We start from the raw sequence: 22,927 nt of genomic DNA on the forward strand, positions 1-22,927 counted from the left end.
TACGTAAAGATATTATTGTTCAGAGCCCACTGTGTCCCAGTGCTGGGCAACCGTTCAACTAGTCTCTGTTTAGTGCTATATCTGGCCAGCCTCTCATGGCTCCTCTACACGATGGGCCAGCGCCGGCCACTCCAAGGGACACAGCCATGCGGTAGAATGAGATAGCAATATCACTTGCTCCCTCTAACGCATACTGGAAGAGATCCCTGAAAGGGATAAGTTCGCCTTTGTACTAATGATGTGCGTTCATCTTTTATGTTTCTTTTTGTACAATAAAGTATTTTACTACTACTACTAATACTACTACTACTACTACATGCGTCCCTTGGAGTGGCCGGCATTGGTCCATCGTGTAGAGGAGCCCTCAAGAAGAAGTCCAAGTCTAAGAGGCCTGCCAGCTCCCCGGTTAGACTCATGGGGCTCCCACTCTGTGGTTAACTTGGCCCACAAGTCGTTCGGCATTCGGCAGAAATGACCAGCCGCTGCCGCTAGAAGACGCTGGATGCGGGTCGCTTCCAACCGGTACGAATGGAGGTCCAAGGGGGAGGCCTATGTTCAGCAGTGGACGTCTTATGGCTGAGATGATGATGATGATGATGACCAGCCCAGTCCCATTTTAACTTAGCCGCTTTCCGAACTTGAATTCGCATTATCAAAACAATTACAAAAAATATTTAAAACCAAGTGCGTTATCAAAGCAAAACCCTTTTAATTTTAACAGTAGCAATTAAGCTCGAACGCTATCCCAATAGAATTAAGCTCTTAACCCTAAAAGATAAGATAAGAAAGGGTGATTAGCATAAGAATTTAATCAGGAACCATAATGGCCACTCTATATTTCAAGCACTACTTTTGTGGCGAGGAATTTCATATCCGGGATAACTGAGCGTAGTACTTTAGACGAAGATGAATAATCTCTAAAACAGATACGCCACTCTGAAAATGGGAGAATACAAAATAGCTGAGAAAAAGTAGTAAGTATAGTCTATCTATATCATGATATATCATATTTAATTACACAAACGGGTCTGCCGTGATATAATTTCATTGTTTTTACCTTAAATTCCGACGTTTCAGCTGAGTTGCACCAGCTGTGTTCAGGGAAAGGCTGACGTGCCAGCAAATGTCAATGGAACGCAAAGAAAATCAATGAAATTATACCGCGGTAGACCCCTTTGTGTAATTAAATATGTGTACAAAAGGCGAGAGTTTAATGTCTTATAATATGATATACGAGTAAGAATTAAAATCCTTCAGGCCATGGATGTTAGTATCATACCGATGCTTGTGTTACGTACTCTAACAAAATCACTACCCCAAACAATACAACAAACGAATACGAATTCGTAGTACGAAACACGATATGTATACGTTTCTCGGAACAAATCCACATCGATTTCGTATCGTAATTCATTACACCGTTTACTTACGAACACTTGAGGCGGTGTGGTAAAGTGAGGTAAGCGAGAAAGTTGAATACTTGATGTTTATACAAATACAAAAATACAATTAGAAGTAATTTACTTGGTGTGAAAACAAAACAAAACTCAATCGAACAAAACAAAATCAAACAAAACGTATCGATTCGGAGGTCGCAGGTTCAAACCCCGGCTCGTACCAATGAGTTTTTCGGAACTTATGTACGAAATCTCATTTGATATTTACCAGTTGCTTTTCTGTGAAGGAAAACATCGTGAGGAAACCGGGCTAATCCCAATAAGGCCTGCTTTCCCATGTGGGTTGGAAGGTCAGATGGCAGTCGCTTTCGTAAAAAGTAGTGGCAACGTCAATTCTCGGGATTAGTTGCCAAGCGGACCCAAGGCTCCCATGATCTGTAAATGCCGGGATAACGCGAAGAAGAAGAGTTACAAATTGTTAGAGACTGCATGGATACCTTCATTCTAATCAGTGAAGGTATCCATGCAGAAAAATGCTAGATAAAAAAATATTTCTACTATGATATAGATAATTTTTCATCGCAGAGGCAGTTTTAAATAACTAACAACATTTACCACAGTATAATTATTTTAAAAATGTTGGATCAAGTTAGGCATATTTACGGCTATTTTCATAGAATATTTTATCCCACAATATGTGTTATCTACCTCAGCACAGCTATTCAGCATTCTATAACAACATGTTGTAATAGAATGCTGAATAGCTGTGCTTTGATGGTTTTCAACGTGCGTGGAGGCATACCTCCACCTATTCACACGTTGAAAACCATTAATAGTTTCAAACATAAATATCGTATTCTATTATCTAAAACCTAATACATTTAGCGGCAACATTAATACCATTAATCACCCTTATTTCTTTCTTTCTCACATTTCTCACACTAGGCCGATTTAACTCTTTACTCTTAACTTTTTTTTACTATAATTATCCTCATGTTTTTGTTATGTTTTATGGCGGTAGGCTTATCTTTTATTTATAGTTATATTTATTTTTTCCTTTATGTGTTGTCAATTTAATTATCTTCTTATTAGTTTTAAGTTAGTGATAAGTTAGGTCCCCACCGAAACGTTTATGTATGTGCCTATGTAAAATTTATAATTTAATGATTGATTGACGTAAATAAATGTGTTTTCTTTCTTTCTTTCTTTCTTTCTTTCTTTCTTTCTTTCTTTCTTTCTTTCTTTCTTTCTCTCTTACTTTCTTTCTTTCTTTCTTTCTTTCTTTCTTTCTATTCAGCTACAAAAAAAAATCGAACTGCTCAAATTCCTAAAATATTGTCTTACGTCACTCTGCCGACGTCGGGGCTGACAGATGACACGCCATCCCTCCATCGGTGGATGTTTGTCGTTCTATTAGCTCCGAAAACATCTTCAGTTCTACTAACTGGGGATAAATGATTACCGGGTGTGTGTTCATTTATTTACGTGGTTTCGTTTTACCTACAGAAAAACATAAGAATAAAAATAATCTTGATCAAGGAATGGGTCCTTCAAGGAATATAAGATAATTATTGGAACAAAATAATACTCTGGTTTCGTCATTACCAAACTAAAATGGTATAGGGCGGGACATGTTGCTAGGCAGAGTGATGGAAGGTGGACTAACTGCCGTATTCGAACTTCAAGATATTCACAATCCATTCTAGATACGTTATAGTTAAGATAACAACTAGTTCTCTTTTGCAGCGCTATTCGGGCAACCAATGTCACTTTTACGTTAGATAGAGTAAGATATCTATTAGATGTGAATTGGATCTCTACGAGTAAGTCATATCCTGTGGAAATCGTTCAAGAGTATCTTCAGAAACGCGCAAATGTCAAATTTGACAGGTTAATAGATCTTAAACATATCGGTATCGTATCTTGGTGATGTCTAAAAGATATCTAATAGATATCTATTTCAAAATCCGGATCGGGCCCTAAAATGTTAACAGAATGGTGGCTTTCGGATGAAAGAAGCGCCTGGCGTCTGTTGGCTCGTTGGGTGGACGACATCCGGAAAATTTCGGGTCACTTCTGGATGAGATTAGCTCAGGACTGGAACAAGCGTACTATAATAGAAGAGAGGCCTAGGCTCAGTAGTGGGCAATAAAGGGCTGATATGATGAATACATGTACGGACAACGAAAACGAAAACAACAACAAAAACAATGAAATCATATCGAGGTAGACCCGTTCGTGTAATCAAATACATATGTGTACAAAATAACTGTTATAACAACTAACCATTCATAAATGCTTGTTGATGCTAGGCCTACATGAATTAAGTATATTTGAACTTGAACTTGAAACGCAAGAATTTAAAGTGCAACATGCATATGAAATTATTATACCGGGTGTGGCCTGTAATATGAGCAAAAATTAAACTGTAGGCTGTACTCCTCATACTGACCAACATTTGTTCAGCGACTTTTAAAAATAACTTGTGGGTTGATTTTTAATAAACTTTAGTTTATTCTAAGACGCAATGTATTGCGAATTTTGTTGTGTCTAAGGCGTGACAAGCAATGTCAATCACAATGATATGGCGTGGCGATGGCGTCCATTGAAGATAATATTTATTTTATATGAAAAATAGGGAGTCTAAATACTTCATAATTTTTAAAAGTTGTTGAACAAAAGTGTCACTGTTTGAGGAGTATAATCTATGTTTTAATTATTTGCTCTTGCTACAGGCCACACCCGGTATTTTTATTAGGTACATATATTTAAAGAACAATTTACATCTTACACGACTTAAAAATAGTAATAAAATCTCTCGAACGCGTTCATTGGAATAAATTATCCGGCGATGGTTCACGGTAGATTCGCTTTAATTGCTCTTTTTAAGGCCCCCGGGGTAAGTGTGTTTTATACACGATTACACCCTTAACGTGTTTTGAACAACACCATTACCCGACTTTATAAGGGCAGAAAAATTCATAGCCCGTGAGCTCTTTTTCTTATCTTCATGTTTTGATATTACTGTGATTTTAACCCGTGGAGCGCCCTACACAGACACGTGTGCTGGTAACTAGTATAGGAGTTCCATACTACGGTAATTCTGGGGCGCTCCAGGGGTTAAGATTTTAAAACTAGGGCAACAATCATACATTATAAGGGCGTCCGCTAGCTGAGCGCCTACCGCGTACCAAATTTGCCTCTCTGTGGCACTAATAAATTCGTACGTAAGTGTGACAGGGAAGCAACACGTCGAATGTGGTTCGCGTTAGGCCCTCTATCGAGGGCGCACGCACGCGGGTGCCATTGTAGGTAAAATCCGTCACACACAACCCGCGCAAGTTAGCGTTTCTCATACTATTTTTCCGCGCCACCTAGCGGACGCCCTAAGAAACCCCTCTATATTCTAGAACGCACGCAAAACGGCAAAAATGTCCTCCACACCATAATTTATTTAAACCCCCATATCCAATGGTGCGCGCCGAATTATCCCCCCTTTGCCTTTAAAAAGGCCATATCTATTGTTCTTTATAAAGAACATAAGGCCTTTTAAAGTTCCATCAGTCCTAGCCTGCCTTTAATGGCTTAAATTTCTAACTCGTGAAAAATCTCGAGAAGTTCACCCGTAAAGTATCTACGGAGATTCAGGACGGAATCTTTGTGAGTTGGGGCATGTAAGATAGTGGGGTGGGCTGCCATACAAATTATATAAAGTATGTTTAAGGCAAAGGTATGTAATGAATTTCTAATGTAAAGATTCTAAAGACAGACTTCAGACAACGGTTGTACTGGCGACCTAAGCCCAAGAGTGGGCAGGAAGGTATGTACATATAGTATTTCGTTTTCATTTTTTGCCGATTCTTGTCGGAGCGACGCAGTTGCGTATGTCGCGTCACACATATCGCGGCCAATACGGAGCTCTATATACGCCTTCATCACCCTACGTCACGACATATTGTCCCCTCTACTCCAATATCCTCGAATCATGGACACGTAAATTAAGCTTTTAGAATTATAAGAGTAAGCACGTTAAATTTCTGATTTTTATGTCACCATCCCAGAACAAGTCGAATCCTCAAAATTACGCAGCGCCTAGTCACGAACACGTATCCTTTTTTTTAATATATGCCAAACTATTTTACTTCCCATAACATTCAAAATGATTCTAATAAACTTGTTTTCTTTTGTAGTACCGGACAAATTACAAGCACTTTTTATGAGACTGCTTTTTTACACAATCAATGAATATTTGCTTTCACTATTCCCCAGTCGAATGAAAGAATAATATTTATGTTTCTGTAAAGGCGATTCTATTTGCCGAACGCTCGATTACCGGCGTTAGCGGACAATATTTCATACATTCAACGTATGAAAGCTCAAAAATGGCCATTCATTCGGGCCGAGGTGAGATCGCATTCAGCCAATATACTACGTGATCGGGGCTGGGGTTCAAATCCGGCGGGGTTGTTGTTCTATTCGCCCGAAGAGTGTTTATTTCCAGAAAAATGTTAGAATAGGGAGTTGTATTTTTTGTTTTCGTTAAATTTTGATGAAATTTGGTAAGTTTGAAGAGCGGCTGGGCGGAATAAATATAAAATCGCAATTGGGGTAAAAAAATGGGAGTTATTTCCGCTGAGTTACGAAAATCGTTTTCGTAACGCAGAGAAAGATTATGTGGGACATAGGGAACTCTAATATTAGGGCTCATATACGGCTCGATTCGAACTTTAAGCTAGAAACGATAATAGTAACATTCCATTTCTGACCGCAGCTGCACGACTGGTACTGAACGCGTCGCTGTTATTGTCAATTTCCATAGTAAAATGAACAGTATTGCAGCTGTCGTTGGAAATGGACTGTCACCTTTAGGATTAGATGTGTCAGTGCCAAATGTGACGTTCAAACAAAAATTTCACTTTTGATACTGACACAAAATCCATATCGTTTCTAGATCTTAAAGTATCTTAAAGTTCGAATTGGGCAATTAGACGGTGTGCAAACTCGTATACGATTTTAGTTAGTTATATTGCGGACCATTGAGGTTACATCAATTTAGCCGACCGATAAAATAACGGAATGTAATGAAAAGCGAGTTCTCGCGCCGTCTAAATGAGCCCTTATCCACCAAATTTTATCAAATTCTGGCGAAAAAAATATTAAATCGGTCCGCAGTTCAAATAAATTTAAAATGCACGAAATAAGGCTGTAAGAAATTATCGGAAAACGCAGACCGCAGTCATTATTGAATATAAATTCTATTAAACGATTCAAACCAATCTCTTTTGAAGAAAAATAGGTAGTCTTGTTTGGTATCCAGGTTATTAGGCACAAAGGATTTGTTCTAGGAAGGAAACCAATTATACTCGTATTCCCAGTTCTAAGGAATGGAATTAATTATAACTGGGTTAGGTATCTAGAAATATAGTTCTTGGTAGAAAACTTATATAACTTATCTAACCGTTGTTTTCGCTAAGGAGCAGTGGTTCATTCAGACGAGTTTTTTAAAAATCGCAGCGGTTTTTTAGATCATAAGTAATACGGTTGCTGACAAGGCACTTTTCCAGTAACTTCGTTATTTCGAAACCTGATTAAACTACCGCTGTAACTTTTAACCATAGACTAGGAATTCAAGACCGAGTTTAGAGCAATTATTTCATGCAACCGATGATGCCAAAAATGCGGGGGTGCGTAAGACGAGGTGTGCAAAGTCCCGTGCCGTGATTGGTCCGTTCAAAGACACGGATATGGAGTAAAATTACCGTATGCGTGGCAGAGGGGATAGCGCGACTATGCTCAGTCTGGAGGATGTTTTGTCTGTGCTTTTAACAATAGGCTACATTCCTACTAGTCAAATCAGCTTCTTTTTTAGAACTGTCAAAACGATTTGCTAATATGGAATTTATATGAAAACGAATATAGTGACGTCACGGTAAATTCATCTACTTTTTATATTTCAATCAGATTTATTAAATACAAATTGTATTTAAAGATAGCTGTTATCTATGTTTTACTAATAATTATCTGGTGCTTTATTTCCTGCACGGTTTGAAATAATTTATTTTAAGTACAGGAAACATCCCTATTGGGCCATATGTTGGCGTGTGAAATCGGCATGACATGAAGTGACAATTTTGTCTTGAGCGACACAGGTACCTATGTCTATTTGTGTACTCTACATTTGCACTGATTCGACTGAGGCGAATACACGCCAACCCTAAGAAAGCGATGGGAATTGCATTCCAGAAGCTATATCTATCCAAGTTGAATCAAAAAGTCATACATACATACAATGAAGACAGTTACTTATGACCTTTTGTGGATGAAGATACTAAACATAAAGATAGAAACTTTACTATATGTACAGTCGCCATCAGATATATCGGAGAGGCCAAGGTGCTCACAATCATCTGAACACGCCTCTATTGTCAGGGCGTTAGAGTGCGTGTTCAGATATTGTGAACACCTTGGCCGATCCAATATATCTGATGGTGACTGTACATTGTTAATGCTTTTGGAACGAAGATGCATTTTTTGATTAGATTTTAATGACATGGAATAGAACCTGCTCCCCTCCTCCTCCTTACCTCTTCTTCCTGTATTATTTGTATTGTTTTCTGTAATGAGGTGTGCAATCATCACCATCGTCATCATCTCAGCCATAAGACGTCCACTGCTGAACATAGGCCTCCCCCTTGTTGGGGGGTGAATGCCATAATCGCCACGCTTGGCAGGCGGGTTGGCGATCGCAGTCGAGTACACCGAATGTGAGGGACCTGCTGCCCGTCCACCGGTGGTGTTGGACGTAGTTTAAGGACATACCCGGGTCCAAGGTCGTGTGCAACAAAGAGTAACTATTATTTTGTATTGTATTGTATTGTAATAGAAATTAGATGAGAAATAACGAAGATTTAGTGCGATTCGCCTACCGAGGTTTCCGTACGTTTTAGTATTTGTTGTTAAAGCGGCAACAAATTATATCATGTATGAAAATGTCAACTGTCTAGCTATCATGGTTCATGAGATATAGCCTGGCGACAGACAGATAGGCGAACAGTGGAGTCTTAGTAATAGAACGGGATGGGGGGACGGGACTAGTGCGAAAAACGTTTTAACTGATAAACAAGACCAAGTGCGGGTAGTTCAAAAAACTGGCGCGGCTAGAAGATGTTGATGTCAACTTTAGCCAGTCTTCTCCGAGACCACGGGGATAACGCCATCTGTCCATCCGTCAGAGGTAAAACATAAACCATAAATACGCGATTCAGTCCCGTTGTCCCTACAATTTAATAACATGCTGTACTTTTATGGCACCCGTCGTCCCCTTTCCACTTATGACGTATAAAAACTTAGTTTATGATTTGAGTTAGTCATTTCATAACCAATATGGTAGGACAAGTTATAATGTAATTACAATAACAGAACACAAATGAGCCGAACAAGGAGACTCGGAATTAGGGCGACGTATGGCGCGCAATACGATACGTGACTCTACCTGCTGGGGTGTCCATGCGTCCTGCTTTATACGAGACAGGAACGGGACAAGTCTACCATCATCTAATGATGAGTGACAAGTGTAGGTTCCTGGGTTCCAAGTTATAATGTAATTACAATAATAGTGATAGTGCACAAATGAGTCGAACAAGGAGACTCGGAATTAGGGCGACGTATGGCGCGCAATACGATACGTGACTCTACCTGCTGGGGTGTCCACGCGACCTGCTTTATACGAGATAATCGGGACAAGTGCATTTTCCGTCATCCAATGAATGATTTTGTTTAGAAAGAAAGATAATGTATTGCCATAACTGCGAATACAAAAACATAAAATTAAACAGTCTTAAAAACTTGATTAACCTACCATAAATATCAATTAATAGTCTTTACTATTATTCTAAATCAAAAACTAAACAGTTGCTGCTGTCACAATTGGTTATGGCGTCAGCATTATGCTGACAGTGTAAGGAAATACGAGGAAAACTACAACGTTGTTTTTCAGCCCAGACCAAAACATAAATACATTAAATTTGCTTCACACACTAACACTTAAATTTTCACCGACACTATTATAAAACTAATACTATAAAGAATAATAGTACAGCGGCCAGGGGGCCTCCAACACTAATCGATGTGACTGGACAGTATACTACTGACAAGTAGTATGGTTGTGTTCGGTAGAGTGTACTGAGTACGAAATAAAGACTTGTCACTTTCTAAGACTGTGGGGGGGTTAACTGTGACGTCACAAAGATGGCGGTCCCGGGTTTCAAATTTTAGATAATTACTCGGCAAGTTATTATCAGATTTTCAAAAATGAGGTGTCCTGTGAAAGCTGATGAAATGTAGAATAAAACATGCCATGTAACTAAAAGTGTAATTCAATTAATTTTTTTTTTATTTACAAAAATCTGAACACATAACATTGGTCTTTTTTTTGTAGCCCAAAAAACACAATGACAACGTCCACTTAGATAAAAAATATGTTATATAAATAATTTAGGTAGATGATGAAGCTACACGTTACTTCTTGAATTATGTGAATCCGATAATAAATAAGTAAACCACGATGATTATACCGCGGGCGCGGCGCAGCGAACCGCGCGCGCTCGGTTACTTGGAGGTGCGGGCGCGACTGAGAATGCTGTACTGTATATCAAAAACTACCTAACATTTTTAAACGAGTGATATATCAAATGAAAGATATTTAAATAACCAACAAAACGTGGTTATAAACTGGTGCTTGTCATCTAATAATAAGTATATAGAAATAAGCAAACAATAAAAAACCCAAAAAGTAGTCACTTCAGTGTCGATTGGACTCATTGTATTATATGATTTATATGCCAAGCATGAAAAGGTAATCTAATAAATGTGACTAAAAACAGTTTACGGCATTTTGACGTAAAAAGTTACTTGATTTATCATCACAAGATATATTTGAGTACATTATTGTCAAGGCTCGAAGTCGAAAGTAGCCTCCCAGCTGAGATTAGAGATTAAACAATTAGTCCAAAAAGAGGGTTCGTTCCCACAAGGGTGGTGTCTGTCCCCCCTGATGTGGTGCCTACTACTAGACTCAATGGTGAAAGAGTTCAACAGGGGGGTATGTACATGCAGGCTTACTCTGAGGACGGAGTGTTATTAGTTTTTTTTTTATATTATGAATGGGCTTACTCATGGCCACAGACTAGTCGAGGCATAGACGTGGCCTACGATGGAGCGAGCTCGCCCAGGTTTTTAAGGTCGTAAGAGATATAATGATACGTGTATAGAGAGAGGACTGGATCTCAATCCGTCGAAAACAAAGCTAGTGTTATTCACTAATAGAAGAATAAAAGAGATGAAACCCATAAAGATGCAAGGTATAGAACTAGAAATGGTGAATGGTGAAGTAGGCAGCACTAAAGTCACTAAAGAAAATATCGAACACCTCCTCTCTCGTAAGAGAATGTTGAGAGGAGCTTAACTCGATAGGCAAATAAAGAAGTGTCGCGGTGGCATGGGTACCTAGGACACTAGGGAGTGACGAGAAATGAGACGGCGCACGAACTGGCGAGGATATTTTTTAAATTTATTTATCATGAAGTACACAACATTTTGTCACGAATTATATTCCTCGCCAAACTGCGGTTGCAGTTTGTTGGCGAGGATGGAGGCGGAGACGGAATATAATGGGTCCGGAACCGGCTCTGCCTATGTCAGCGAATGTTACGAAAGGAGTCATAGAAAAGGTAAATGGATGGAAGTGGAAGCTCAGTCAAAGATGATGAGTAAAGGTATAGATCACAGGAGAACCAGGTATCTTTTGAAACTAGGTAAGAGCAGTCTGAGACTACTGACGGGTATCATTACTGGTCATAACACCCTCAACAGACCTCTTAATATAATGGAAATTAGTAGAGACACCTCCTGTCCACACTGTGGTAAGGAGGAGACTAGCTTACACTTACTACCTTACTAGCAGAATGTACTATGTATGTTGCATCGCGATATGATACATTCGTTAGAGACACACTGAAAGAAAACGAACTAAAGGACGTCGAACTTAAAGATGACATCTGTTCTGCAGGAAAACAAAAAGATTTGAGGAGAATGGTGTGGAAATGCCGCCGGGACAGTAACCTGCAGCTCCAACCTCAGGGAATTGGGCTGAATGGTGATTAGGTAGCAGCCCGTCTGCTTCCGGCCGGGCGTCCGTACACTACATCTACAACATTAAATTTTTCCATTAATAAAATCTATAACAACACACTTACCCTTAAATATTAGGAAAAGCACCAGCAAAAATATATATAAGTCTAAATTAAAAAAAACTCATGTTGAAACAATATGAAGCTAGGATAAACTTAAGTTAAAGAAAAAAAAAAGTCATGTTATATTGAAATTATATTTGTAACTTATACCAGTATCTAAAATAGTTTAAATACCTAAATAAGTAAAATAGCCTAAAACAGTATGTAAATAGAGGAGCCTATTTCTACCAACAAACTGTTATACAGTTTGGCGGAGGTTTAGGTACAACCTTTATTAAATGCTGTTTCCGTGAATAAATGGTTTATTTATTTTATTTCATTTTTTATTTGCTGAGGTATAGAGATATCGCTTGCCAGGATACGTATGATTAATAACATGAATTTGGTTCATAATGATAATTATTTTCGATAACTCTCACTAATAATCATTATTTTTTAAATATAATAGTAAAGTAAATATTTCTATGGATTTTTATTTTATGTTTATTTCTATATACTTATGTATAAGATAACAAGCTCCAGTTTATAACCACGTTTTATTGGTTATTTAAATATATTTCATTTGATATAGCATTTGTTTAAAAATGTTAATTTGTTTTTGATATACAGTACAGCATTCTCAGTCGCGCCCGCACCTCCAAGTAACCGAGCGCGCGCGGTTCGCTGCGCCGCGCCCGCGGTATAATCATCGTAGTTTACTTATTTACTATCGGATTCACATAATTCAAGAAGTAACGTGTAGCTTAATCATCTACCTAAATTATTTATATAACATATTTTTTATCTAAGTGGACGTTGTCATTGTGTTTTTTGTGCTACAAAAAAAAAGACCAATGTTATGTTTTCAGATTTTTGTAAATAAAAAAATAATTAATTAAATTACACTTTTAGTTACATGGCATGTTTTATTCTACATTTCATCAGCTTTCACAGGACACCTCATTTTTGAAAATCTGATAATAACTTGCCGAGTAATTATCTAAAATTTGAAACCCGGGACCGCCATCTTTGTGACGTCACAGTTAACCCCCCCACAGTCTTAGAAAGTGACAAGTCCTTATTTCGTACTCAGTACACTCTACCGAACACAACCATACCACTTGTCAGTAGTATACTGTCCAGTCACATCGATTAGTGTTGGAGGCCCCCTGGCCGCTGTACTAAACGAATGTGATCAACACTATCAACAGTTGTATGGAATTCATAGTATGCAGAATTGTGAATAGGAAAAAACAATGATGGCAACATCGAATATTTCTAATCAAAGTAGACACTGTATTCTCCTCAAATCTCAGTGGAGCAAATAAGAGAAATGACATAATTATCCCAACTTTTTCAGAAACATTGTAACCCTAGCAGATGACGTGACGGATCCGTTTGAATTTGGAATTTACATTTAAATAACCGCTTAGACGCTGCTTTCCAATTTGCAACTTAGATTCTAAAATATTTGTTTTGACGCTTCAAGTTATAGTATTTGTATTCTGTCGGTTCTTTGGTTTGATGGATGATCGTGCGCATTATTTTGTTTTGTTTTAGTCGGTTAAGGGATGACTCACGCTAGACCGGGCCGGGGTCGGGCCGGAGCTTCCGGCGCTTCGATTTCTATGGAAAGCACCACGTGATCACCCATCAGCCGTCATAGAAAATAACAATTCGGACGCCTCGGCTCGAGCCCGGCCCGGTCTAGTGTGTCATCATCAGTCATCCTTTAAGGGGGACAAACATATTGATGCACTTACCAGTAGACTTACTAAAGCGTCGTTTGCACTGTCTCGGCTTGCTCCTGCACTATCATGTAAGAATCTCCGTATGGCATATTATGCGTATGTGAACTCAATATTAGCGTACGGTATTGACCTTTGGGGGCTGGCAGCTGACAGGGACAGAGTATTTTTGCTACAAAAGAGGGCTGTTAGAATGTTGTCTGGGGTGCCGCCATTTATTCCGACTAAAGAATATTTCCGCGAATTAAAAATTCTAACGGTGCCCTCGTTATATATTTTTGAAGTGGCAAAGTACATGTATAAACACAAAAGTGAATATGTGATGCGTCGACCTGAACAAAGGAGAACTGATAGGGACATTAAGTCTGTCTTTGTTAGGCTTGCGAAAACAATCCAACTCATTGGGGGTAGTTGGAATTAAAATCTTTAACAGCCTGAGCCGTGAGATTAAAGAGGCGGCTTCTTATGACCTGTTTGTTGAGAAGTTGAAAGCCTATTTAATTGATAAGGCATTTTTTACGGTTAAGGAATTCTACAGTAAATTTAACATTAAATAATTTCGTAAATAATGACATTTGTAATGTATAAGTTTCAATGATTTCTTCTTCTTTCCTTGATCTGGTTATGTGTGTTTATTTTAGTGTTAGTGTTTTGTAATAGTTGAGTGTTTAGTGTTAGTTGTATATTTTGAAGTTCTATTGTGATTTTGTTTGACATGTGTTATTTGGACATTAAAGAAATTGAATTTGAATTTGAATTTGACTAAGAGGCCAATTTATTTCAAAACGATATCTAATTGATGTTATTTTGTTCTCATAAGCCCGTGCGTCTCGCTTGCGCTAATGCATGTACGGACAAGAGCGAGCGAAATGAACGCGCGGATTATAGCTAACTGTCATCATATAGACATCGTTTTACATTATATCTGTGCGAGCGGGACATTCGGCCCAATTCGAACTTTAAGATACGTCAGTTAATAGATGTAGAAACGATATGGATTAGATATGTCAGTGTCAAATGTGACGTTTCTTCAAACAAAAACGTCACTTTTGACATTGACCCTTCTAATCGATATCCTTTCTAGATCTATTAATTGACGTATCTTAAAGTTCGAATCGGACAGAGTGCTGTTCATTGCATTGACTGCCGGCTGTAGTAATGAGGATCTAGGTCTTACTGTAGAAGCTAGGCATAAAAGAGCTAACAGTAATCAAGTCGGCTTAGATAAGACAGAAGCGCCTTAGCAAAAGGCTGTAGACTGTGAGATGAGGTCCAAGTGACAGACGGTTAAACAATTTAGTGTTTAAAAATATTACTTAAATGCACGAAGAAATTCGTACATTGACCCGGACCGGACACGTCGCACACGCGTATTCGGGAAACGAGATAATCACAAGATCTAGAAACGATATAGAGATCAACTAGATTTACATTAGATATCGACTAGATGTGACTTGGATATCTAAGTCATAACTTGTCGAAATCGTTCAAGAGGACCTCCAGAATCGCGGAAACGTCAAATTTGACATATATATCTTACAAATATCTTTAAATTATCCTTATCGTAACTTGTTGAGGTCTAGTAGAGATCTAATACATTTTCAGAATCGAGCCGAAAGTGTCATTTCTTTAATCAATAACGTCACTTTTGACACTGCCAGATCAAAATCATATCGGAAACAGATGAAATAACTCAAATTCGAATTGGCTTTTTATGCCCGTGCAGGCGTGGCTCACTCCGTGATGTCGTCGCGTCGCTACAAGTACATGCGGCCCACACCAATTTTGGTGTCTAGCAGTAGTAGTTGCCGCGCACCGCTGCGGAACGGACGCCTGCCCGCGCTTGCGCCACCTTGCGGTCATATATGTCGTAATAGACGCCTTTTCTTAGAGAGTGAACCTTCTGTACCTAGTACTATTATTATTATTTATTCTGTGGCGCGTGCAATAGAGATAGGAATAGGCGGCTCACTGTACGGAATTCCTTATGGTACTTAAGTGACCTTTGGGCCCGATTCGGATTTTGAAATAGATATCTTTTAGACATCACCAAGATACGATAGCGATATGTTTAAGATCTAACCTGTCAAATTTGACATTTGCGCGATTCTGGAGATACTCTTGAACGATTTCCACAGGATATGACTTAGATATCCATTTCACATTATCAGTGACAGAACGCAATTTGTGAAGTACGGACCATTTCTATCAGATGCATACGCAACGCTGTCGGGTATAAGTCAAGGGTCCAATTTGGGCCCGCTGCTTTTTAACATTCTAATAAATGATTTACCAACAGTAGCGCGTCATAGCAAAGTTCTCATGTTTGCAGATGATGTTAAAATCGTAAAAGTAATAAAGAATTCAGCAGACTGTGAGGAGTTACAAAACGACATCAACGCGATATATGCATGGAGTGTGCTAAATAAATTAACATTTAATTTAAAAAAATGTGAAGTAATGTCATTCACACGTTCTTCCCAGCCAATTATATGCCGATATTCTTTGAGCGACAGCGCTATTACACGCGTAAGCTCGGTGAGAGACCTGGGGGTATTGTTTGATCAACAATTAACGTTTCGCGAACATGCGATAAATGTTGCTAAGAGGGCGGCTCAAAAACTGGGATTCGTACTGCGTAACTCTCAGCCATTTTCGCCCATAGCTCTGCGCGCTCTATATTCGGCTCTCGTTCGTAGTGTATTGGAAACGAGTGCAACAGTTTGGACACCCCATGAAAATTCTTATATACTCTTGCTCGAAAGGGTTCAGAAAAGGTATTTACGTCACTTATACAAAAAACAATTTACTTATTATCCATACATGTACCCGACGCGTTTTCTGCTAGGCATGCTAGGGTACGAATCACTAGAAACCAGACGACACCTAGCAGTAGCGAAGCTCGCCCTAGGCGTCATCCATAATAGGGTGGACTGTGTAGAGCTGGTGTGTGAGGTAGTAAGACTGTATGCACCTGATGCGCGCGGGCGACTGCGCAGCGCGCGGCTGCTGGCTGCGCCGCCCGCGCGCAGCGGCCTGCTGCGCCAAGCGCCGCTACACACCGCACTCACGCTGCTCAACTCTGTACTTAATATGGCACCACACATTGATGTGTTCGCATCCAAGTGGTCACTACTTGTAGAACAATGTAAACGAATATTTGAATCGCTGTATTAATTAAGTAGTGTAGTGTAGTGAATTAAAAATTAGGTTAAGTAATGTTGGTTAAATAGTATTTAAGATTGTAATGTATTGGCGAACGCTGTAATTACAATTTTTTTAATAATAAACAACAATAAACAACATCTAATAGATATCTTACTCTATCTAACGTAAAAGTGACATAGGTTGCCCGAATTGCGCTGCAAAAGAGAATTAGTTGATATCTAAACTATGACGTATCTAGAATGGATTTAGTACGTGTCGTCTCTTGTGAATATCTTGAAGTTCGAATACGGCAGTTTCTTTTATAAGTTCTTCGTTTGCGCCACTCACAACGAAGTGCCAACAATATTGTCTACAACTGACTTGTAATTTCGCGAAGCAGTTTAGGTGCCAAGTTTTATAACATAACTGTTAGGTACAACATCTATTCTACCGCGAGGCCAATTCAAACATACATTGTGACATCAAAATGATATCTTAATGAAGTCAGTTCGCCCAGCCACAGAATAAATAATAGTACTAGTTAAGTAAAGAAGACTCACTCTCTAACAAAACGCGTCTGTTACGATCAGCACAGATATGGCCGCTAGGTGGCGACAGCGCCACGCTCGGCTTATGGCAAACCCCAAAATTGGGGCCGAATGGATGTACTTTTAGCTACCTGTAGCAAAGCGACGAAATCGCGAAGTGAGACACGCCTGGCCCAGCTAAGAAAATAGAAATAATGACAATTTATTAATTTATCAAGGAATTGTATTCCATACTATTTCGTACCTTTTCACAGTGACAATCTCGCCCCGCAGCGCCGGGTGGTGGTCGCTAGCTGCCCAGAGGCTTATAAAAAGGTATCCCGTTCCATTATAATTTAAATCTTAATGTTGACAAATCAAAATTGCATTTGTATTGGCAAGTTTTGATGATTGCCACTGTGACAATGTACGAAATGGTACGAAAATTTTATTCTTTGACGGTGCTTATTGAATTTTTCAGACAACGAAATAGAAAAGTCGACCACAGATTAAACATGCGACCCAATCAGGCTATGACAACACATTGCAACCGATGGGGACACGAAAACATACATATTTTATTTTGCTACCCACCCTGGCCGCAGATTACAAGATATTACAACAGATATACCATGTATGACCAAAATAGGTAAACCAATACCAATGTCATTATATCGCATGCTGGCTGAATATGCTTGGTGATGGCTTTTCTCTCTATCATAAGGTAGGTAAGGTGGGAGCACAGACAAAACATCCTCCAGACTTAGCATAGTCGCGCTACCCTCTCTGCCACGCACACGGTAATTTTACTCCATGTTCGAGTCGAAAGTGTATTTGTGTGACGTCCGTGTCTTTGAACGAACCAATCACGGCAAAGGACTTCGCTCACCTCGTCCCGCGATTTTTGACATCATCGGTTGCATGAAATAATTGCTCTAAACTCGATCTAGAGGATTCCTAGTCTATGGGTGGGGGTCGCTCCGTAGCGAACGAAACGCAACTGTCATTATCGTACTAGTATGGAAGAGAGAGAGAGATGACTAAAAACTATGATACGCTACGGAGCGTTAACAATTGGCACGTTGGCTAAGCGCCCACGCCCAGGACCGTTATTTTACTAAAACTAAGGAGAGGAAAAGAAAATCATAATGGGGCCAAACAGAAAACTGTGTTCGCGTCTTTCCTGTAGATAACAGACATACTGATAACTATTCCCCACAGAAGAGAAAAATGAACCGTTCGCACGAACACACTAGTTTTCTCTCCTGTGGGCAATAGTTCACAGCTTATGGGCGTGTAGGTAATGATTTTATCATACTTCTCTAAATAAAAGGAGTACCTTTTCACGTGATAAGTAAGAAAATTAACCTTTATACCCCTTAAATTTTGTGTACGTCTACAGAAAAGACGCGAACACAGTTTTCTGTTTGACCCAATAATATAATATTATCCTTTCAATTCTTATATTACCTATGTAATCTATGATTCAACTGCCTAATTTCAAATGTAAATAGAACCCGCCCCGGCGTCCTTTGTGTGTCTTCAACGAAATATCATCCTTAAAGATTCGAGTATATTATAGACAATAAGTTATAAAATAGCGTGAAAATGTTGCGTGTATAATATTTATGACCCTGGGGTCATAAAGGACTGAGATAGCTGGCTATTTCACTTCGCATAAAAGTCTAAATCTAAATCCTAACTGAGGAATCACTGCCCGATTCGAACCTTAAGATACGTTAATTAATAGATCTAGAAACGATATGGGTTAGACGTGTCAATGTCAAAAATGACGTTTTTGTTTGAAGAAACGTCACATTTGACACTGACATAATCTCATCCATATCGTTTTTATATGTATTAATTGACGTATCTTACACTTCGAATTGGGCCGTCAGTCTAAACACGTTTGCACTAATGGCGTTCCCTGGTTTGTGTCCGGTTCAGGGCTAGGGCTTTTTAAATGGATATCGTCTTTATTTCCAACAGTGAGTGCAAAAATAAGGAGAATTAAGTTGGACAATAAAACAAATACAGAGAAGAACACAACACAACCCACACACACAACACGCCCGTTTCCATTTCTCTATTTTTACAAGCTTTTATTAGTTTTACCTGACCGTTGTCTGTCTGTCTGTCTGTGTGTAATAAAATCTTGTGCAAGTTAAATTTGATCCACTTACCGGTTTCCGATTGGGCTAAAATTTCGCAGGCATGTATAAATCGGATGACAATGCAATATTATGGTACAATCGAGCTCATCTGATGATGGAGACTCTGGAACTCTGTGATGAAACAACGCAACCTAATTGTGTTAGGGGTTTTTAGAATTTTCTCGATGAGTATTAGTTGTCTGTCGTAAGAAAAGTACTTAGCGATAATTTTGGCCAAAAACTTATTATTTATTTATTTGAAAGAAAGTACACAAAAGTAAATGAAGAAAGCACTGCACGACGGAAGATATGGCCATCGCACAGATTTATCTTAGATCCCCAGTTCCATTTAATACTAAATTTATACTGCTTTGTTAAATTTATACTTCATTCGATAGCGTGACTAGCGTTTGCGTTATGTATGATATCTCGAATTGCGCGCCAAGCGGGACGTTTTGGAAACTCGAAATCCCATACAAAGTGACAATCATTAATGCAAACGCATACGAGTACCTAGGTACGTCACGTCACGTTATCGAATGAAATTTACACTAGGGATACAATATCCGTTTTATACCTAGGTAGGTACATGAATTGTATTTCGTCGGGTGACAAGCAAAAGTCACTATGTACTCGTACTATCAAAAAATTAAAGTAACAATGCACTTTATTACACTTGTAACACGGTTTATTGTCCAATAATTTCAATGGTGTTAGTTAGTGACTTTTGCTTTTCACCCGACACCCAACGATTTAGGTACCCCCTTATTCATAAACGTTTACTAAAGTTGACAAGCCGATAATAATCGTTTGTCCCTTTCCGACGTATTGGTAAGATGGAAAGGGAGAAACGATTATTATCGGCTTGTCAACTTTAGTAAACGTTTATGAATACGGGGGTTAGTCTTTGGAATATGGAATTTCAAAGTTCATTCCCTTTATCAGACTATGAAATGTCATCCGATATCTGAAACTATTCGAAACAAGGAGGCGAAACTATGCCCGTTTGCTGAAACATACAATGTTTAAAGCAGTAATTTAACTTCTTAGAATAAACTAGCGACCCGCCCCGGAATCGCACGGGTTAACAAATTATCTATACACCTAAACCTTCCTCAGAATCACTCTGTTCATAGGTGAAAACCGCATGGAAATCCGTTCAGTAGATATTGAGTTTATAATTGTAACATATTTGCCGTGACTTATTTTTCAAAAGCGTTTTTCAATAAAGACACGTCAAGATTGATTACCTTTTTTTCTAATGATAAAAAAACTAACTACATATAGTTATTATTTTTATTTAGCGCTATTCAGTTGGCTTCCGCATCTTCGCTATTATAACGGGAAAGTGACTTAAAAAACACAAATAAACCAACTTTCTTTGTTAGCCTAGTTTAGTGTCCCACTGCTGGGCAAAGGCCTCCGGGTCCTTTCCTCCACTCAACCCTGTCGTTTCTTCGCTCACGCTAATCCAGATAAAATGCATCCAAGTCGTCCCGCCATCTCCTTTTTGGTCTTCCTGCACCCCGGCCAGCACCATTGATCAAACAATATTTAATAATAACTTCATTTTCACCACACCACCTCGAAAAGGCTTATTTTGCACTTCAAAAACTGAAAGCAACGTTGCATTTTATTCACATGTGTGGCAAAGTAATTAAATGCAAATTTTGAGTTTTTTTCTTATGTTTGCTGGTAGAATTGACTTTAAAATGATGATTTTGAATGATAAATATTTAATAACATTCATTTGGATTTGATTTGTTTTGATTTTGTTTGATATTTTACATTTAATATTTGCTTCGGGTTGCTGTGCAAGTTTTGTGCAATTTTTGTTTAACCCTCGTGCTTTGAAACCCTCGCAACGCTCCAAATTCCTTTTTCGAACCACTCGCTATGCTCGTGGTTATATTTCGGAATCTTGCACTTATTCGGGTATCAATATTAGCACGAGAGGTTAAACAACTACTTTGCCCCCTTGTAAAACAAATAACTATTATTCCCTAGTTATATTACTGCTTTCGACTTCGCATAATTATACTGCGCTAGTGCCATGATATCCAAACTATGTAGCGAGCTTAATAAAGGCCTGGTTTTTGCCCTGAAATATTTGTAAGCCATGAATCATTAGAACAATGTTGTTAATAATTTACTTGTAGGTAATGGGCGATTATTAATATTGTGGGTGCTAATTGTTTTGTAGTCAAATAATTCGATATTATTAATGTTCTCACTGAATGTTGAAAGTGACCCGAAGGGTCTAAACAATACTAGACATTTACTTGGAGGATGATTCAGAAATAATGTTTTGTTTAAATTTTGATCTTGATATGATACGACCTTGACAGGATTCAACGATAAGTGTGATAGACCGGGAGATAGTGACACATTTTACTGGGTCATTTGTACCAGTATGGCGGTTCGTCAGGGGTCTAAGCACGTAATGAAGGAAAGAAAAATGATGGTCATAGCGCTGGTACCGGCAGCCCAATCGCGTGGGCGTTAGTCGAACGTGTCGGATAAAATACGAGTGTCGAACGATTTGTTCCACAAAAATCCTCGTATTTTCCGATAGTCCATAAAAAAGAAGTAGGCGGTAGCGTAATGCCATACTTCTCCGGTGTGACTTACAGCCCGCCATACCGAGGCTAACACATTAATTTAAAAAAAAAAACAATTCAGTCATTTGTGCCAAGCTAATTTTTGCACAGGTGATCATCGTCGAGCAGCCATTCATGGACATCACCATGTCATACTCTTCGGACGGTTCCAAATGGCCGCCATATAACCATCGTCAAAAAAAATTTCGTCAAACGTGTCGATTAAATAAGTTTTTCAAGTATGGCAGCACTTTTTCCCCCTACAATTATAATAATGGTCACATTTTATCAAATACTTTCCAAAAATTTAAATGCAATACTAATACAAATCGTTTAGCAAAAAAAAAAAATTAACTCCCTTGCGGCGGGCAATCGACACGTTTGACGAAATTGTTTTTGACGATTTGTACCAGTAAGGCATTTGGATTTTTGGAAATTATATGATGCAATGTGACCATTATTATATTTGCCATACTTCTAATACCGAAAAAGGGGCACCATACTTGAAATAAAAAAAAATATTGTACACATTTGCCACCTCCAACAGGTATGGCATTATGAGATTTCCATTTATGATCACACAGAAAGTCTTGAAAAAAAAATTACAACATAGTACAAAACGTTTAGCAATAAAAAAAAATTAACTCCTTTGCGGCGATATGGCGGCCATTTGGAATCATCCGAAAAGTATGGCATGGTGATGTCCATGAATGGCTGCTCGACGATGATCACCTGTGCAAAAATTAGCTTGGCACAAATGACTGAATTGTTTTTTTTTTAATTAATGTGTTAGCCTCAGTATGGCGGGCTGTAAGTCACACCGGAGAAGTATGGCATTACGCTACCGTCTACTTCTTTTTTATGAACTATCGAAAAATACGAGGATTTTTGTGGAACAAATCGTTTGACACTCGTATTTTATCCGACACGTTCGACTAACGCCCACGCGATTGGGCCGCCGGTACCAGCGCTATAACCATCATTTTTATTTCGTTCATTACGTACTTAGACCCCTGACAAACCGCCATACTGGTACAAATGACCCAGTAAAATGTGTCACTATCTCCCGGTCTATGAGCGAGACGCCTATAGATCTCGTGTCGAATGGTCCTATGACAGTTCCTTG

This window comes from Cydia fagiglandana, chromosome 18, assembly GCF_963556715.1.
Source record: "Cydia fagiglandana chromosome 18, ilCydFagi1.1, whole genome shotgun sequence".
Lineage (NCBI taxonomy): Eukaryota > Metazoa > Arthropoda > Insecta > Lepidoptera > Tortricidae > Cydia > Cydia fagiglandana.